The sequence below is a fragment of the Leucoraja erinacea genome, chromosome 2 (genome assembly GCF_028641065.1).
Source record: "Leucoraja erinacea ecotype New England chromosome 2, Leri_hhj_1, whole genome shotgun sequence".
Lineage (NCBI taxonomy): Eukaryota > Metazoa > Chordata > Chondrichthyes > Rajiformes > Rajidae > Leucoraja > Leucoraja erinaceus.
The window spans coordinates 82,944,307-82,965,608 of NC_073378.1; the positions used below are offsets into that span (position 1 = coordinate 82,944,307).

At 42.3% G+C, this 21,302-nt stretch overlaps 1 protein-coding gene across 4 annotated transcripts in view; it reads left to right on the plus strand.

Annotated features, from left to right (window-relative positions):
• Positions 1-1,543: 1,543 nt before the first annotated feature.
• Positions 1,544-21,302, plus strand: part of snx10b (sorting nexin 10b) — a 55,947-nt gene continuing 36,188 nt past the window's right edge. The window contains exon 1 of one of the 4 annotated variants that reach the window (XM_055659736.1): positions 1,544-1,692. The gene's annotated coding sequence lies outside the window, so the exon portion shown is untranslated. The remainder of the gene's footprint in view (positions 1,693-21,302) is intronic. The other 3 variants (XM_055659719.1, XM_055659721.1, XM_055659727.1) reach the window with 3 other exon arrangements.

The window sequence follows — 21,302 nt, forward strand, 5'->3', positions numbered from 1 at the left end:
GTGTATCTAACATTCAAAACTTTAAATCAAAAGCAATACACAGTAAATACAATGAAACAACAGCAAATTTTGAATACACTCAAAACTGCAGTTTAACACATTTTAACTATTAACAATTTTAACAAAGTATTTATTGTACACAGTTTAACCTGGAAGAAAATATACACTTTACAACATCCAGCTTCCAATATGAAGGTCTGGAATAGGAACTAACCAGCACTTCAGTATGAGGTCCTGAATTTGGTAAATTTGGATTGAAAAAATTCCAGCTCCTTACTTTCTTATCCAATTGTCCTTTTAGCACGCAAATTCAAATTTAACATTTTAAGCAAACGTCTTTATTATGATTAAATTCTCAGAATTGGTTAAAAGTATTTTCTGCCTATTGTACTTTAACCACTGAGTTCCCGATACGTTTACGAGACTCCTCCCTGTCTTTTCAGAGTTCCAGATACTACTCATTCTGGGTGCAGATGTGGCGTAGACGAAGGATTTGGGAGTAGGGTGGGAAGGAGTGAAGTCCAGATAGCCATGCTCCAAATGTGGCCTCACAAACGCCTTGTAGAACTATAACATGACAAGTGTTTTGCAGAGATTTGGGTTACTTTTTGTTGCCTAACTTACCTGTCCTTAAGGTCTTGTGGAGGTCAACTGGTAAACAATATGCACAAATCAGGATCTCTAACTTGATTAACGTGATAAGATTTTCAAGTGGGTCACACGTAAGGCAGTGAAGAGCTGTACGTGGCCCACATATCACACAAAACTATTGTGTGTGCACCGTGGTATTGATATACATGATTGGCCTCAGTTGTGAATTTCTCAAACAACCAAATGATTAATATGTCAGGGTTAATGGGGTGAAGGCAGAAGAATGGGGTTGAGAAGGAAAAATAGATAAGCCATCATTGAATGGTAGATTAGATTTGATGGGGCAAATTGCTTAATTCCACTCTTTTAACTTATGAACGTGTAAATACCCGAGTCGTGATTGTGCCAAGATGGTTCCATACTTCATCCCATAGACCTATGGCTACGTCTATTTAGCATGTGAGAAAGAGGTTGATTTTGGGGAAGAATGGGAGAATACGATTGTAATTGTAAAAGGATAAGACCAATTTTGTTCATCTGTCAATCTTATATGTATTTTGAATGTGATATATTTACAGCATCTTCCATTTAAATCTCAAAATATTCAGTATTTGCAGTCTTTCCTATTTTACAGGAAATAAAATCAGTTTTAAAAATATACTATTTGGTACATGGTTTTGTTACAACGTATGTAATATACACGAATCTGTACATATATGTATAATAATTTATGTTTAATGACATTGATTTCCATTAACAGTTTTATTTGATTCTGTAGTTGGATGAAAAAGATACAATATGGGAAATTATGTGAAGGGAAATTTGCAGGTTTGCGTAATCATGATGAAATATTCGACGTCACATTAAAAGCCACCAATAAATAAAATCCCTACTGTGAAAATTGCCTGTTTTGCACAATCGAACGGGGTGGCGTTAGACGGGAATTTTCATTTCCAAACCCCGAGCCAGGGCGGAAGCACTGTGGAGAGCTGATCTTATTCATCGGTGGCATGTGATCTGGCGCTCCAGTCGCGGGCGGAGCAGTGAAGGAGGCGGGCACGGGTCGCGAACGCTGGAGGTGGGGGAGAGCTGAAGTCTCAGGTAAGTCGAGGGTGGTCGCTGCCAGCGACGCTGGGATACTAGTCGCACGTTGACATTATAACTATCAGTCGCCATAGCTGTAAATTGCAACATTTCTAATCCACTGGATCAGCGTCCAACTTGTGTTTTGGTGTTTTACTCTCTTCCCGTAACAATCTGCTGAAATCATGTTGTTTTTTCTTTGGCATTTTTCATTTGTATTTGCTATATTTCGACTTGTTGGCTGTTTAGACCGCATATTTGGGGTACGATTTTAAATGGAGGAACTAACTCCTGTAGCGCCGTTTCAATGGACGAAATCGCTATCTGTTAGCTGATAATTGGACTTCTGTTTTTCAGCTTGCTTGGTGGTATATTTTAAAAAATCTCACGAAAGTGAAAGTTTGTAAAGAACATTCGGATCCCACGCTGTTCACTTTTCAAATATGCGACGGCTTAAAATTGCCTGAGACCATTGCTAGAAATTACTGGGGGGGAAAACTACAGTCGGAAATTAAAAATAGAACATGTTCTAAACACTGAACAGGTCAGGCGGCATCTGTAACAAGGAAAGCAGGGTTAACTTTCATGTTGACCCTCCATGAGTACCGGAAAACAGTGAAGATAGTGATTATAGGAATTGCGAACAAAAACATGAGACATATCAAATGTGTTTTAATTCAAAACAAATACATGTTTTACACGTATTCCCCCACACATTGAGAAGTTGTTTTTCAGGTTAAATTAAGACGAGACATTGATGTCCAGCCAGCATCTTGTACACAGACTAACCCAGCAAAAATGTTGCAAAGAATTTTGGAGGAAATGAAAAATGCATTCCTGCTAAGCTGATCCCTGACTCATCTGATATTTTTGTCTGAGAATGGAAGTAATGTGGCATTGGGTGATAACTTTTAACACTTTCACAGTCAAATTGGTGATTGAATTATGGATTTGAATAGATTGCACAACCCACTGAAGGATTAAGAAAAACTGGCATTTTTTGTTCTTCAGACAACAGACATGAAATAAATGTGTAAGAAGGAAATGTAATGCGGGTTTAAACCGAAGATAGACACAAAAAGCTGGAGTAACTCAGCGGGACAGGCAGCATCTCTGGAGAGAAGGAATGTGTGAAGTTTTGGGTGGAGACCCTACTTCAGGCTGGTTAGAGATAAGGGAAATGAGAGATGTAAGGTTCATTTATTGTACAATTTAAAAAAGCAACACTCAGAAAACACATTTTAACATAAACATCCATCACAGTGATTCCTACACATTCCTCACTGTGATGGAAGGCGAAAATAAAGTTCCAAGTCCTTCCCTTGTTGTTCTTCCTTGGTCGGGGGCCTCGAGGCCCCCTGTTAACGGGACGGTCTTGAGTCCCGTAGCCGGCGGCGATCAGGCCATCCGCGTCGAGGCATTCAGCTCCTGCAACGGGGCGATGTCAGCTCCCCTACGCAGGGTGATCAAACCTCGCATCAGGGCTGGACGAACCTTCTGCGACATTGGAGCTCCCGACTAGCCTCTCCCGAGAGTGCGAGCCCTTGATGGTAAGTCCGCAGGCGCGGTGGGAGCGATCCCAGGCAAGAGATTCGCTCCGATGGTAAGTCCGCACCCCACGGTGAGGCTCACGACAGTCCGAGGCGGCTTCCAGCTCCATTGATGTTAGGCCGCAGGGCCCGGAGAATGTGATCCGAAACTTGATCACCTCTCCGGGAAGGTAGGAACTTGAAAAAAATGTTTCCCCCCCCCACATAAAACAAACAGCAAACATTAAAACAAACTTTAAACAAGCGCTAAAAATAACAAAAGGAATGAAAAAACGAACAGACTGCCGGCAGGGCTGCCACCTCCCACCTCCGGCGCCCCCTGATATAGACGGTGATGTGGAGAGATGAAGTTCAATGAATGAAAGATATAGTGCCCTAATAATGTTTGGGACAAAGACCTATAATTTATTAATTTGCCTCTGTACTCCACAATTTGAGATTTGTAGTAGAAAAAAATCACATGCGGTTAAAGTTCACGCTGTCAGATTTTAATAAAGGCTATTTTTATACATTTTGATTTCATCATGTAGAAATTACAGCAGTGTTTATACATAGTCACCCCATTTCAGGGCACCATAATGTTTGGGACACAGCAATGTCATGTAAATGAAAGTAGTCATGTTTAGTATTTTGTTGCATATTCTTTGCATGCAATGACTGCTTGAAGTCTGTGATTCATGAACATCACCAGTTGCTGGGTGTCTTCTCTGGTGATGCTCTGCCGGGCCTGTATTGCAGTCATTTTTAGCTTCTGCTTGTTTTGGGGGCTAGTCCCCTTTAGTTTTCTCTTCAGCATAGAAAAGGCATGCTCAATTGGGTTCAGATCAGGTGATTGACTTGGTCACTCAAGAAGTTACCATTTTTAGGTGGAAAAACTCCTTTGTTGCTTTAGCAGTATGTTTGGGATCACTGGCTTGCTGTAGAAAGAACTGCCGGCCAATGAGTTTTGAGCAGATAGGATGTGTCTATACCCTTCAGGATTAATTACGCTACTACCATCAGCAGTTGTATCATCAATGAAGATAAGTGAGCCAGTACCTTCAGCAGCCATACATGCCCAGGCCATAACACCCCCACCACCGTGTTTCACAGGTGAGGTGGTATGCTTTGGATCTTGGGCAGTTCCTTCTCTCCTCCATACTTTGCTCTTGCGATCACTCTGTTACAAGTTAATCTTCATTTCATCTGTCCACAAGACCTTTTTCCAGAACTGTGGTTGCTCTTTTAAGTACTTCTTGACAAACTGTAACCTGGACATCCTAGTTTTGCAGCTAACCAGTGGATTGCATCTTGCAGTGTAGCCTCTATTTCTGTTTATGAAGTTGTCTGCGGACTGTAGTCATTGACAAATCCACACCTGACTTCTGAAGAGTATTTCTGATTTGTCAGACAAGTGTTTGAGGATTTTTCTTTATTATAGAGAGAATTCTTCTATCATCAGCTGTGGAGGTCTTCCTGTCAGTCCCTTTGTGATTAGTAAGCTCACCAATGCTCTCTTTCTTCTTAATGGTGTTCCAAACAGTTGATTTTGGTAAGCCCAAGGTTTGGCTGATGCCTCTAACAGTTTTATTCTTGTTTCTCAGTCTCACAATGTCTTCTTTGACTTTCATTGGCACAACTTTGGTCCTCGTGTTGATAAACAACAATAAAAGTTTCCGAACGTGATGGAAAGACTGGAGGAAAGACTAGGTGCTGAGAGCTCTCTTATACCTGCATTAAGGAGGCAATTAAACACACCTGTGCAACTACAAACACCTGTGAAGCCATGTGTCCCAAACATTATGGTGCCCTGAAATGAGGGACTCACGGCTGTAATTTCTACATGGTGAAACTAAAATGTATAAAAAATGGCCTTTATTAAAATCTCATAATGTGCTCTTCAAACACATGTGATTTTTTTCTATTACAAATCTCAAATTGTGGAGTAAAGATGCAAATAAATAAATGATGGGTCTTTGTCCCAAACATTATGCAGGGCACTGTATGCAAAAAAAGCTGTATGCTGTTTGTAGGGTGAAAACGAGAAGCTGGTGCGACTTGGGAGGGGGAAGGATAGAGAGAGAGAGAGAGAGAGAGAGAATGCTAGGTAGACACAAAATGACGGAATAACTCAGCAGGACAGGCAGCATCTCTGGAGAGAAGGAATAGGCGACGTTTCAGGTCGAGACCCTTCTTCAGACTGGGAATGCCAGGGCTACTGGAAGTGAGAGAAATCAATATTCAAACCACTCGGCTGCAAGCTGCCCAAGCAAAATATGAGATGCAGTTCCTGCAATTTTGTTTAGCCTCACTCTGACAATGGAGGAGACCTAGGAGAGAAAGACCTGTGTAAGAATGGGAAGGAGAATTAAAGTGTCCAGCAACCGGGAGATCAGGTTGGTTTAATAGACAATATGTGCAGGAGTAGACCATTCGGCCCTTCGAGCCAGCACCGCCATTCAATGTGATCATGGCTGATCATCAACAATCAGTACCCCATTCCTGCCTTCTCCCCATATCCCCTGACTCCGCTATCTTTAAGAGCCCTATCTAGCTCTCTCTTGAAAGTATCCAGAGAACCGGGCTCCACTGCCCTCTGAGGCAGAGAATTCCACAGACTGACAACTCTCTGCGTGAAGAAGTGTTTCCTCGTCTCCGTTCTAAATGGCTTAAACCTTATTCTTAAACTGTGGCCCCTGGTTCTGGACTCCCCCAATATCGGGAACATGTTTCCTGCCTCTAGCATGTCCAAACCCTTAATAATCTTATATGTTTCAATAAGATACCCTCTCATCCTTCTAAATTCCAGAGCCCAGCTGCTCCATTCTCTCAGCATATGATAGCCCGCCATCCCGGGAATTAACCTTGTGAACCTACGCTGGACTCCCTCAATAGCAAGAATGTCCTCCCTCAAATTTGGAGACCAAAACTGCACACAATACGCCAGGTGTGGTCTCACTAGGGCCCTGTACAACTGCAGAAGGACCTCTTTGCTCCTCTGTTCAACACCTCTTGTTTTGAAGGCCAACATGCCATTTACTTTCTTCATTGCCTGCTGTACCTGCATGCCTAGTTTCATTGACTGATTTACAAAGGACCCCCAGATCCCATTGTACTTCCCCCTTTTCCCAACTTGACACCATTTAGATAATGCCTTCCTGTTTTTGCTACCAAAGAGGATAACCTCACATTTATCCGCATTAAACTGCATCTGCCATGCACCCAACCTGTCCAAGTCATCCTGCATTCTCATAGCATCCTCCTCACAGTTCACACTGCCACCCAGCTTTATGTCATTGCAAATTTGCTAATGTAATCCCTTCATCTAATTCATTGCTAAATATTGTAAATAGCTGTGGTCCCAGCACTGAGCCTTGCGGTACCTCACTAGTCACTGCCTGCCATTCTGAAAGGGACCCGTTAATCCTTACTCTTTGTTTCCTGTCTGCCAATCACTTCTCCATCTATGTCAGCACTCTACCCCAACACCATATACTCTAATATTGCCCACTAATCTGCTATGTGGGATCTTATCTGAAAGTCCAGATACACTACATCTACTGGATCTCCCGTGTTAATCTTCCTGGTTATATCCTCAAAAATTTTGTAAATACGTAAATTTGTAAATCCACGTAACCCATCCTGTTACTGCTATCCAAATGTGCCGCTATTTCATATTTTATGATTGACTCCAACATCTTCCTCACCACCGATGTTAGGCTAATGGTGTATAATTCCCTGTTTTCTCTCTCCTGCCTTTCTTAAAAAGTGGATAACATTAGCTACCTCCAATCCATAGGAACTGATCCTGAATCTATAGAACATTGGAAAATGATCACCAATGCGTCCACGATTTCTAGAGCCACTTCCTCACTTCAAATGCGTCCACTTCCACACCATCAGGCCCTGAGGATTTATCAGCCTTCAGTCCCATCAGTCTACCCAACGCTATTTCCTGCCTAATGTGGATTTCCTTCAGTTCCTCCGTCACCCCAGATCCTCTGGCCACTAGTACATCAGGAAGATTGTTTGTGTCCTCCTTAGTGAAGACTGATCCAAAGTAGCTGTTCAACTCATCTGCCATTTCCTTGTTCCCCATAATAAATGCACCCTTATCAGCCTTCAAGGGTCCAACTTTGGTCTTAATCTAATTTTTTCCTCTTCACATACCTAAATAAACTTTTACTATCCTCCTTTTTATTCTTGGCTAGCTTACCTTCGTACCTCATCTTTTCTCCCCGTATTGCCTTTTTGGTTATCTTCTGTTGCTCTTTAAACATTACAGAGACGAGGGAGGAGGTATAGCAACAGGTGTTGCATCTTCTGTGTTTGCAGGGGAAGGTACCTGGGGAGGGGGTGGTTTGGGTCGGAAGGGATGTTAACCAGGGAATTGCAGAGAGAACAGTCTCTGCGGAAGGCGGAAAGGGGTGGAGTTCGGAAAACGTGGCTAGTGGTGGGATCCCGTTAAAGGTGGCGGAAACTTCGGATGATTGTGTGTTGTAAGCGACAGCAAGGACTAGGGGGACTCTGTCTCTGTTACGATGAGGGGGAGCAAGGGCAGAGCTGCGGGGTACCGAGGAGACACGATTGAGGGCCTCATCTATGATGGTAGAGGAGAACCCCCGTTCCCTAAAGAATGAGGACATCGCGGATGTTCTAGTATAGAACACCTCATCTTGGGCGCAGATGCGGCGTAGACAGAGGAATTGTGAGAAGGGGATAGAGTCTTTGCAGAAAGCAGGGTGGGAAGAAGTGTAGTCAAGATAGTTGTGGGAGTCAGTTGGTTTGTAATAGACGTCAGTCAATAGTCTATTTCCTGTGATGGAGACAAATCGAGAAAGGAGAGGGAGATGGTCCAAGTAAATTTGAGTGCAGGATGAAAATTGGTGGTGAAGTTGAAGTCCATGAAATGAAAGAAATTATATATTTAAAACCAGAAGAATTTATTTAAAATCAGAAATACAGCATTAGTTTCCCTAACACATTCTCTGGTCACTTCCTCATTTAATTTCATATATTTGTCAGATAATAATGAACAATCAATGATATAGAAACATTTTTATTGCATACCTAAAATTAAAAAACTAAAATCCAATAATGTTGGAAATATTTAGATATGCAAAAACAACGTAATTGTAGTGGAGAGGGGAACAGAGAATTGCAATATATTGAGAGGAATAGAATCAGATGGCATAGGTTGAAGACACCATGTGAGGGGATCATCCATAGTGTGGTTGCAATCTGGCCACACTGCCTGTGAAAATGGCGGTGGGTATTCTCTTGTGATTTTCAAAGATGTCTGGAGAATTACTTTTGAGTTAAAAAAAGGAATGTGTTGCCGTAGCAGGCAGCATCTCTGGAGGACATGGCTCGGTGATGTTCATTTGGGTCTCTTTCTTCAGACTTGGGACTTAGACTGCCTTCAAGGGACTTCAGAGTCTGGACTTGATCCTGTCCGTGACCTGAGAATGTTAAATGCTGGTATGGGGTGACTGAGAGAACCAGTCTGCTGAAGTCAATATCTAGGAAGACTTCTGTATTTCAGAACTGAAAGCCGAAATGGAGAAAAGCAAGTTAGTGCAGGAATTGAGAGTTGGTGGCCAGGTACAGAAAATGTTGCACATGGTTAGAATTACAGTGAGTGCCAAGAACCACATTTAGAGGATGTTTAAGAGGGAACTGCAGATGCTGGAGAATCGAAGGTTACACAGAAAAGCTGGAGAAACTCAGCGGGTGCAGCAGCATCTATGGAGCGAAGGAAATAGGCAGCGTTTCGGGCCGAAACCCTTCTTCAGGACCTCTCTGTCCTGGGTCTCCTCCATGGCCACAGCGAGCAGCACCGGAAATTGGAGGAACAGCACCTCATATTCCGTTTGGGGAGTCTGCACCCCGGGGGCATGAACATCGACTTCTCCCAATTCTGTTAGTCCTTGCTGTCTCCTCCCCTTCCTCAGCTCCCCTGCTGTCTCCTCCCACCCTCCAGCCTTCCGGCTACTCCTTTTCCCTTTCTTGTCCCCACCCACCCCCACCCCTGATCAGTCTGAAGAAGGGTTTCGGCCCGAAACGTTGCCTATTTCCTTCGCTCCATAGATGCTGCTGCACCCGCTGAGTTTCTCCAGCTTTTCTGTGTAACCACATTTAGAGGAAGTATTTGTGTATTAAAACAAATACTCTTTTTCTTCCTGTTTGCAATTCTTGATGCGGCCTTTGTTTTCTCTATCACATCTAAAGGGTGTAGAGTTGACCAGGTATTGATGTGGTGAATGACAGATTTATCCATCCACTGTCAGTTCTGGTTTGACCATAAAGCACCCTTGTAAACTGTAGTCGTATTCTAAAATATCAGTTATTGTGGAATGCAAATATAACTCTGGTATTTTTTTTCTGGTCCTTTTTATTAATGTCACTATTGTGACAAAACTTGCTTTATAATAGCTGCATTTACAGCAGTGCATTAACTATTGTTTTTATTTGGTTTGCTAAATTGGAAGTTAAAAGACTAATTTAATAAAAATCTCATCAACAATGGGCTACTCTTCCCTGTAGAAAAGCAAAGTTTCCCGACAGTGAAGTTTCTATTTCGTAGCCTCAAGCATGCACCAAACAGTTTAGATTTACAGCGTGGAAACAGGCCCTTCGTCCCTCCGAGTCCTCGCCGACCAGCGATCCCCACATATTAACACTATCCCACAAACACGGGACAATTTATGGATTCCCTGCCACAGAGGACAGTGGAGGCCAAGTCACTGGATGGATTTAAGAGAGAGTTAGATAGAGCTCTAGGGGCTAGTGGAGTCGAGGGATATGGGGAGAAGGCAGGCACGGGTTATGGACAGGGGACGATCAGCCATGATCACAATTAATGGTGGTGTTGGCTCGAAGGGCCGAATGGCCTCCTCCTGCACCTATTTTCTATGTCTATGCCTAATTTTTACATTTACAGAGCCAATTTACCTCCATACCTGTACGTCTTTGGAGTGTGGGAGGAAATCAAAGATCTCAGAGAAAACCCACGCAAGTCACGGGGCAAATGTACGGACTTTGTACAGACAGCACCCGTGGTCGGGATTGAACCTGGGTCTCCGGCACTGTAAGGCAGCAACTTTACCGCTGCGCCAACGTGCCACCAAACAGTTGGCCCGAAATTTTGGGGAATACAACAGGATGCACTTGGAGCCTTCCACTTACTTATCCAGATTAACAGGCCACAGAAATATAATTAATTGTCTGGGAATTACAAATTACACCACAAGATAGGCATTGAGGTTTCCCTTTACTGGACTATCTGGAACTCAGAATAAGGGGTCATCCATGAAGGGTGGAGATGAGAAAACATTTTTTTTTTACCCAGAGGGTGATGTCTTTTTGTAATTCTCTATCCAAAAGAACAGTGAAGTTTCATTTGTTCAGTTTATTTTAGGCAGATTGATAGATTTTTAGATACTAAGGGATATATTTGTGATTAATGCAGGGATGTGGTATGAGGTAAAATGTCAGCTATGGTCATAATGAATGGCAGAGCAGGTTTTTCCTGCTTTTGTGTATTATTCAGAGCAGGTATAAGGGACTGAGCAGGTTTTTCCAGCTTTTGCTTATTATTTGGATTCATAACTAATGTATTTTGAAAGTTATGTTGGCGACTAATTTGAGTACAGCACTACCCCACAAAATTGGAAACTGAATTTTTTTTTTAATGTAGTGTTTGAAAGAATACTTTTGGTGAGAATGTTGACACCTACTTGTTTTTATTGGAATATTAGTGCGCATGAAATATTTTGTTCCCTTCGGAGCAATTATTATCCCATGTGAATGCTCATTGAAGAGGCATACAAAATATAAAGGGGCTGTCTCACTGCGGCGACCTAATTGGCGAGTTTAGGAGAGTTTGAAAAAGTGTAATGTTGAAGACCTCCTTCGACTACGTGGAAGACCTCCATCGACTTCCTTCAGCTATGTTGAAGACTAGCTTCAACTAGCTTTGGGAAAATTGGACACCGAATAGTGAAGAGTGAAGACGACCTCCTTCGATCTCCTTCAACCTCCCTTCGACTATGTTGAAGACTATCTACGATTACCTTTGATTACCTTTGACTACTCTTGATTACCTACGAATAACATGCCGACCTACGACCTACCTTAACCTAAACCTAAAAATATCGATTTTTTTCCATGGCGACCTTTTTTTCCTCGCAGGCATTTTTCAGCATGTTGAAAAATACGCCGCGACCTAGCTGAGGCCTCGAGTACACGGGGACTACTCCCGAGCATGAAGGAGAATTACAAAGACCTCCTAGGACCTCGTGTCGACCATTCTGCGAGTATGAGTCGAGGGCAAACTCGTCTGAACTCGCGGATTAGTTCGCTCAGAATGTGACGTGCCATTTTGGGAATCATAGATATATATATATTTTTTTAATGGGCTGCTGTCATGGCGCCCACATCTACACGCGTAGCGAGCCGTTCTGCTATAGTGCTTGAATCGCCAATGTAAGCGATTCAAGCACTTTATAGCAATCTTTCTTCAGGTTCCCCACTAAAGATGAAAGGTAAGAACAAATTATAACTTTCTGTCTTGAGGCCGATCTCTTCCTATAGCTCAGATCGCTGAGCCGGTGGTCGCCAGAAGAATTGCTCTGATCGCTGGTCCCGCGGACTATAACACCCTGAAGCCGCGGTGTGTGGAGCTTCTAGTCGCGGGGGCAGCATGCACTTTCCCTCGCGGAGTCTGGGATTCCTCGCCGGAGAAAAGCTCCGGCCCGCGGCCTATAACATCATGAGTCCTGGTCTCCGGTAGGAGGCAGCCAATTCAGGACCTCCAAGCAGGGGAGATCCCGAATCGCCTTGTGTTTAAGCCGGTTTGAAATAATGTTTAAAATACACGATAAATGCTATTAAATATACACAATGTTGGTATATCCCTTTTATCTCTTTTTTTACTTTTAATATATCTTCTGTTTTCTTTTTCTCTTTTTCTTTTTCTATGGCTTACTTCTTAATTCTTTTTCGAATTTTTCGTGTCTAAGGGTCTCTTTTGATCACTCTTTCACACACTCACTATCCTATTTCACTCTCTTTACTTTTCTGCTTTTTAAAGTTTAAAATATGAAGTGGTACAGGAAATGTATTATGTTATTTTTGGCATATTATTGTAATGTACACTACTACTAATAAATAAAATTATTAAAAAAATATATATATACACAATGTACACGGATCAATGGTGTTTAAAATACATGATAGTTATAGGGAACAACAACATGCCATGAGGAGCACACATTGAAGCCTTAATTTCCTTCCCAATGTATGATGACTGTAACATATATAAATCTATTCTTATGATCCCGACAATGTATTATATTATATATGACATTTTTTGGTACATGAGCAAGTTATTAGAAAGTCTTCTTTTATAGATCTAGACTTAGCACAATAATAAAGGTAGACAAAAATACTGGAGCATTTTTGTCTACCTTCGATATTCCAGCATCTGCAGTTTCTTCTTAAACAATAATAAAGGTATCAATTTTTACACTGCTGTACATTTTTGGTTTTGTTCTTGTCGTAAGGCATGCATGGTATTGTAAGCTCGTCTACATTTAAGATAAATCAAGTCAAGTCAAGAGAGTTTATTGTCATGTGTCCCAGATAGGACAATGAAATTCTTGCTTTGCTTCAGCACAACAGAATATAGTAGGCATGAATACAGAATATATTCAGTAGGCATAAATTGACCTACTAGAGGAAAAATGCATCTTCAATATACATGTCTCTCCCCACCCCTGAAAACAATTGCAATTAAGTGACATATCATCCATTCTGCAGTTATGTAGTTATAATCAGATTTGTTCTTATAAGTTAATTCTATATGATATTTTACTGTAATTTCAGATGTTGACAGTGGGTCCAGAATACTTGTTGATAAGATCTCCTATAGGGAACTACGGAGTACTTGTCAAAGAACTGCCATCTTTGTTCTGAACACCCTGTATATCTCGCACATAAAACAATAAATTATGTAAATCTTACCATAAATGACAGAAATAAAAAGTATTATCTTTATTATGAAATTTGTTGTAGAACGATTTAAAAATGAGTGGATTGATGCAATACACTGCTAACCCACAAATGTTTAGTTATGAGATATTCACATTCAAAAACTCACTCGGAGCTCGGCTGGCTGCGAGCGGCTGCCGGGCCCGGACAGCGGAACTGCAGCTAGACCCGGGCTCGCAGGTGACCTGGGAACTGCAGCTAGTCCCGGAGGGTCCTGGCCCCTAGGCAAAAAAGGCTGCGGACCCCTGGACTAAACCAAACCCTCGATTCTGTCCCTCCATCATTTTTTCAAAATTTAGCAACTCAAATGGTGGTGCGTCTTCATTGCCGGGAAATACGGTAACTCAAATATATGTAGATTTCCCTCAAATATATGTTAAATTAAAAACTAAACTATGGTAGCAATGCACAGTTTTCATGTATAATGCTCGCACTTCTCCATCAATGTAGGTATGTATACACTATATTTCTTTACACTAATATAGAATGAAAAAATATCTTGGCATGTGCTCATTTTTATTTATTCATAATATTAGGATTTCAGAGAGAGAGGTTGAATGAAAGAAAAAAAGTTCAACAAAATTGGGAGATCACAAGAAAGAAACTAGAGAAACATACATATGTGTGTGTTATATATTTATATACGAGGATCGAACCCGCGGTGGTTAGGTATACTGATTGAATTATAATTGTGTTTTGTCAAAATAAAGATTAGTTGCGCGTGCTTGATTCAGTGTTTTTTGACTGAAACTAGACTGGGGGGCAGCTTAGAATGAGCTATTTACACCCTCCTTGTTGGAGATTTGCCATCCGGGCCATTGGATAAAAAGCAGACCTGCCAACTCTCACGCATTGAGTGTGAGATTCACGCATTGAGTGTGAGATTCACGCATTTCGTCCAATTGTCATGCTCTCACGCTGGTCACAGAATTTCTCACGCTCTTTTGTGAGAAATTCTGTGATCAACGAGAATTTCAAAACTAATATCAACTGCTTGTGTGCGCGTCTGTTGTCAAGACAGAAGCATTCTTATTCTCTGTTATTCTCACTTGACCAAACCGTCACACACTTCCAAACCATGTCCCCGTGCAAATTTACATTGAAAGACACAGACCGGGCAGTGAATGAGTGTCACCCAGCGCAGCAAGTAATACCATGTGCAGGAAGCGGCTGACATGAGCGCGGTTGGCGAGTGGCAGGAGAGAGGTACATGGGCTGCGGAACCGGGGGTGCTGCAGCCCCCCCCCCCCCACTTTTTTCGCTAGACATCTTTCAATGTCTCCGGCTTTGGATGAGGCGCTGCTGTGCTCTGAGCAACCTGGTCGTGGGTGTTGGAGAGCCGGGGAGGAGGGAGGGATGGAAGCAGAAGCAGCGGTGGGGGCAAATACAGACGGGGTGCCGGGACTGGAGAGTCGCTCGCTGCAGGTCCGGCCATGGAGCAGCCTCAGTGCAAGAGTCCCGGGCTGTCGGAGGCGTCGGAAGCATCGCGCCGCTGCCTTGAGAGTCTCTGCGCCGGATTTGCCCTGGGGAATGGCATGGACCAGGCTGCGGCTCGGTGCATCCTGGAGGACAACCAGTGGCTGCTGGAAGTAGGTACCAAGCACTGGGTAGAAGCGGTGGAAGATAGTGGCCTTCAAATGGGGCTGGTTGAAGAAAGCATCCTGCTTGCCTGCTAGATTTACACTTACTGTAACTACAGGAAAAATGTTCCCGATATTGGGGGAGTTCAGAATCAGGGGTCACAGTTTAAGAATAAGGGGTAGGCCATTTAGGACTGAGATGAGGACAAACATTTTTCACCAAGAGAGTTGTGAATCTGTAGAATTTTCTGCCACAGAAGACAGTGGAGGAAAATTCACTGGATGTTTTCACGAGAGAGTTACATTTAGCTCTTGGGGCTAGCAAATTCAAGGGATATGGGGAACAAACAGGAAAGAGGTACTGATTTTAGATGAACAGCCATGATCATATTGAATGGCAGTGCTGGCTCTAGGTTTCTATGCTTGTATATATGGCAATGAAATTTGACCACTTGATTTTGAAGCATGGTGGAGGTATTATGTAGTCATAGAGTGATACAGCATGAAACTAGGCCTTTCGGCCCAACTTGCCCTCACCGCCAACATGTCCCAGATACACTACCTTCTTTTGGTCTATATCCCTCCAAAACTGAACTATCCATGTATCAATCTAACTGTTTCTTAAATGTTGGGATAGTCCCTGCCTCAACTACCACCTCTAGCAGCTTGTTCCATACACCCACCACCCTTTGTGTGGAAAAAGTTTAAAATGTTACCTCTTAAAAATACTTTAAACAAAAAACATTGAAATCATACTTTACAATGCACTAAAACATGATTTCAATACATCAAATTTTAAAAAGTCCCTACCATGGGAGGGGTGCACCCCCCTCCCACATCCTCCCCCCACTCAGCCCCTGGTTCAGACAGAGAGCACTGCCAGATGTGAGCAGGGAACTGAGGCCAGTTGTTCGTGATATCTGGATCCCAATGCTCAGCGCTTCGTGTTTCAGAGTTGGCTAATGTTATTAGAAACATAGAAAATAGGTGTAGGAGTAGGCCATTCGCCCCTTCAAGCCTGCACCACTATTCAATATGATCATGGCTGATCATCCAACTCAGTATCCTGTACCTGCCTTCTCTCTATACCCCCTGATCCCTTTAGCCACAAGGGCCACATCTAACTCCCTCTTAAATATAGCCAATGAACTGGCCTCAACTACCTTATGTGGCAGAGAATTCCAGAGATTCACCAAAATGTTTTCCTCATCTCGGTCCTAAAAGATTTCCCCCTTATCCTTAAACTGTGACCCCTTGTTCTGGACTTCCCCAACATCGGGAACAATCTTCCTGCATCTAGCCTGTCCAACCCCTTAAGAATTTTGTAAGTTTCTGTCAGATCCCCCCTCAATCTTCTAAATTCTAGCGAGTACAAACCGAGTCTATCCAGTCTTTCTTCATATGAAAGTCCTGACATCCCAGGAATCAGTCTGGTGAACCTTCTCTGTACTCTATGGCAAGAATGTCTTTCCTCAGATTAGGAGACCAAAACTGTACGCAATACTCCAGGTGTGGTCTCACCAAGACCCTGTACAACTGCAGTAGAACCTCCCTGCTCCTATACTCAAATCCTTTTGCTATGAATGCTAACATACCATTTGCCTTCTTCACTGCCTGCTGCACCTGCATCGACCACCATTCAGATAATAGTCTACCTTCCTGTCCAACTCCCACTAACGTTTTCTGCCCCTTAGTGTTTCGCAGCTCTACCCATATCGATTCCACATCCTCCAAGCTAATGTCCTTCCTTTCTATTGTGTTAATCTGCTCTCTAACCAGCAATGCTACCTCACCTCCTTTCCCTTTCTGTCTATCCCTCCTGAATATTGAATATTCCTGGATGTTCAGCTCCCAGCCTTGGTCACCCTGGAGACATGTCTCTGTGATCCCAACTATATTTAGTCATTAATAGCTATCTGCACATTCAACTCATCCACCTTATTACGAATGCTCCTTGCATTGAGACACAAAGCCTTCAGGCTTGTTTTTACAACACTCTTACCCCTTATACAATTATGTTGAAAAGTGGCCCTTTTTGATTTTTGCCCTGGATTTGTCTGCCTGCCACTTTTTCTTTTCACCTTGCTACCTATTGCTTTACCCTCATTTCCACCCCTCTGTCTCTACGCTCACATTCAGGTCCCGTATCTCCATGTTCCTGCTCTCGCTTGCACGAGGAACTGGAAGCAAACCGGAGATAACAACACTGGAGGTCCTGCTTTTCAGCATTTTTCCGAGCTCTCTAAAGTCACGCTGCAGAATATTCATTCCCTTCTTTCCGACATCGTTTGTGCCGACATGCACAACCACTTCCAGCTGTTCACCTTTGCTCTTGAGGATTTTCTGCACTCTGTCCGTGACAGCCTGGATCCTGGCACCAGGAAGGCAACACACCATCCTCGAATCCCGTCTGTTGCCGCAGAAACCCCTGTCCGTACCTCTCACGATGGAGTAATTGTAAATTGTAAATTGTAATTGTAATTGTAATTGTAATTGTAAATCTTTATTGTCATTTCCTGAGTATTGGCATACCCAGAGGAAACAAAAAAACGTTGCTCAACCAGTGTCCATTCAGTTTGCATTAAAAAATAAATAGGAATTAAAATTAAAAAATACATGTCATGAACAAATTTAACACTCTACTAAACATTCAACAGCCGTTCCGACCGGCAGCGGCACAACAGTGGCTCTGCTGCAGTGTGGGGGTTTGTGCGCGATACTTGGCAGGGGGCAAAGTCCATTTAACAGTCTTATAGCCTGTGGGAAGAAGCTGAGGAGCATCCTGCTGGTTTTGCAGCTAATGCTCCTGTACCTCTTCCCAGATGGGAGGATGGAGAAAATGTCATGCGATGGGTGGTAAGGGTCTTACGAAGGATAAGGGTCTTAAAATGTCATGCGATGGGTGGTAAGGTAATTGTAGTCTCCCACTACAATGGCGTTGCCTGACTATGGCCTTTTTGGTTTTGGCTCAACAGCCCTATTCGCATCGCAAGCCAGTCTGCCGCTCAGTGTTAAAACGTCTTCTGTCCTGACAGCTTCTAAGTGGGTGAACCTGTTCACAAGAGGTACAACACCCGGGGACCTTTGCATTCCATGCTTCCCTCCCATTCTCACTGTCTCCCACCTTCTCTCTTCCAGTACCTTAGGCGTAACAATCTTACTGTAGGACATGTCGAGGAACGACTCAGTTTCTCGGACGAACCTGAGGTCATCCACCTGCTTCTCCTATTGATTTGTAATTAGCCTGATTTGTAATTAGTTGACAAAACCTTAATTTATTAATCTGGAATATCCAAGGGGATGGGATAAGTGTAACATTAAAATGACATGCAAGGTGTCATGCAGTCTGTCAGAACATATAGCCCCGATAACCCATTATTTCCTTCAGTTAAATATTGGGAAGATAGCACTATTGTCATTTGCCACTCAACGATTATGTTTGTTTACCTCACTGACTGTTTCTAAACCACCCCCCACCCCAAATTCATTTGACAGGTTGAATAGAAATGTACCCAATCTTGTTGTTTTATTAATTGAACACGTAGATGAACATCCTCAAGGAGTGTAATCAGATGGAAACTGATTCAAATGCAATGTTTAAGAGCTTGTTCAACGAAGGGGCATGTTTTAAAGGAGTGACAGAGATACTTGCAGGGGAATGTGTGAGGAGGTTATTGTTTGTCTTTAGTTTTAGCTTGAACCAGGGCATCTGAAGATTCAAAGTTTAATATAGTAATTGTGCTGATACTGACTCCAACCGATGAATGAATATCATCCATCCCGGAGGTTTTATTTTTCTGATGTCATTTAAATTTCACTTGGATTTCAATCACTTCAATGTACAAGTAATTGGTAATGGGGAGCATAGAACAAAAATTTGCCCTCGGTACATATCAACTGTAATATAATAATGTATGCATGTTGGTAGTTGCAATCAAAACAAATATATTTTTATCATTGTTGTGTTATGAATGCCACAGAAAATATTATGTACTCTCAAGATCACATTAAATAGAATATTATTGCTTAAATATCTTGTTATTAGACTTTGCATTTCGGAAAAGTCCCAGCTGAGATGAAGACAGCAGAATACTGAAAATATTGGGGGTCAAAATTTCTTTAGGACAGTTTGTTAAGAAAATGAAGGAAATGGTAACAGAATACTGAGACAGCTGAGTGAGTGTAATTTTATGGATGAGAAATTATGTTCAACCAATTGATGATGACTTTGACAAAGTAACTAGCATGTTAGATAACAAGGAAGCCAATGGATGCAGCAAATGTTGTAATGCTAAATTTGGTCCATGAAGTGCCCCATAAAAGATTACCGCATTAGATAAGCACCTGCGGACTTCAACGTAATAGGTTAAGTCCAGGGGGGTCAGATATGGGGCTTTATGTGTGGGCCAGATATATTGTCTGTGCAGAGGGGCTAGGAGCAAGGTCAAGTGTGGATCCAGAGTCAAGGTCTGGGCTAGTACTAGGTGTGCAGTCAAAGCTGGGACAATGGGAACCTAAGCAGATAAGCAGCTATGATCAGGGTAGAATAAGGGGCCAGTGTTGGGCTGAACCCAGGGTCAGGAATGAGAGAAGGTATGCAACTGGAGCCAGGGTCAGGAGTAGTAACAGGTGTGCAGTGAGACCCAGGTTGGTCAACATGGGCCAAGAGCTTGATTATAATCTGATTTCCATGCTTGAATACACTAAGATCATTAATGTGCTGCAGCTGTTTATCAGAGCCTGGCTCCAATGTGGAATATAATTAGATATGCAATTTAGCATAACCTTATTCATAGCTAATCCAATTGAAAGCATAAATATTGCATTCAAGTGTAAGTTAAAAGACTCGCAAGATATGCACCAGATTGCACAATTTCAAGCTGAAAAATGCAAAAGCTCCGTACCATGGGCGGGGCACCATGGTGCACCCTCGGGCTTGGTCTCTCACAATTTCTCACTCCCAACTCTTACCCAATGTTGTCAGCCCTGAAAAAGTATCCATTAACATATTTTCTTCCCTCTAGTTTGGGCCTCTAGTTGGGCAGGAGGTTCTCAAGAATGGTACATATTGAGAACAGGTTCTCATTAATTGCACGTCCTTTACTATGCCTATTAGCGGAACACGTATTAATTTGGTATTGAGTATTTCTTTGATCTGTGGTAGTCCTGACAGGATTTTTTTGATAACTGAACCAGAAAGTCAGTAAAAATGCTAAATAGCATTCTGTACTGTTGTCTGGATGTGTAGCAAAGTGACTTTATGAGTGCATTTTAATCTCCCATCTGACTTCACGCAACACTTTTAAAAAATCTATTTAAATAAATGGTGAGAAATATGCAGATGTGTAAAATCTGTGCTGTGCCTAATCCCATAATTTTCCAGTTGTATTAGGTTAATTTGTACCGAATTGTAATTTGTACACCATCAATCTGAATTGTGCACATCTCGTTGGCTATAAAATTAAACGAAAAGCTGTCTTGTCTTAATGGAATTAATATGTTCCGTAGATAAAGTCTAATGTTCACAATGGGTTAGAGGTGGACCCATAAGAACCCAGAGATCATAAAATGTGAATTGGCACTTCAATATAAACATTTAATAGAATCAGAAACTGTTTACACTATGACAGGAGGACATTGTGTTTATAACGTCGATATAAAACCAACCTCGCTCCTACCATGCCCTGTAGATTATTTCTTTCCTAATGCTTATCCAACTACCTTTTGTCCGCAATTATTGAATCTGTCTTCACTAATAACTTGCATGCTGCATATACATCTCTAGTCTCCTTTATATATTTTTCCAGCCACTGCCAATAGGAGTGCTTTTCTCTGTATATCTGTTTATTTTGCAATATATAGGAGGAGGTAATTTGGCCCATTGAGTGTGCGAGCAGTCAGAGCAAATAAATTAATACAATTTCCTGGTAACTTATCCTCTCATGCCCATGACCACCATCCGGATTCTTCTACTTGCCTCCCATAGGAAGGGAATCACATTATCCAGATGATCTACCAACCGACCTTCTTTGGGTTGTGGGAAGAAACTGGGCATGCAGGAGAAACCATGTAAGCGCAGGGAGAAAGTGAAACTGCATGGACAGCATGTGAGATCACGATTTAACCCACATTGCTTGAACTGTGAGGCAGCAACATTTTATTTTTGCTGTGCCATTTACAATCTAGCAATTAGCAAATGTTTGGAAGTGCTCAATGTTCAAGGTCAGGCAGTATCTCTAGAGAGCATTGATAGGTGACGCATCAGGTTGAGACCCTCCTTCAGACCTGATCAAAATTGCCACAAATCCATATTCCCCAGTGAAGCTGTCTGACCTGCTGAGTTACTCCGGCACTTTGTGAGCTTTGGGTTTTAACCAGCATCTACAGTTCTATGTTTCTATGTTTCATTACTTGTAAGCTTCTCCTTTTATCAATCATGCAATCCCATGTGTTGAAAATCACCAAT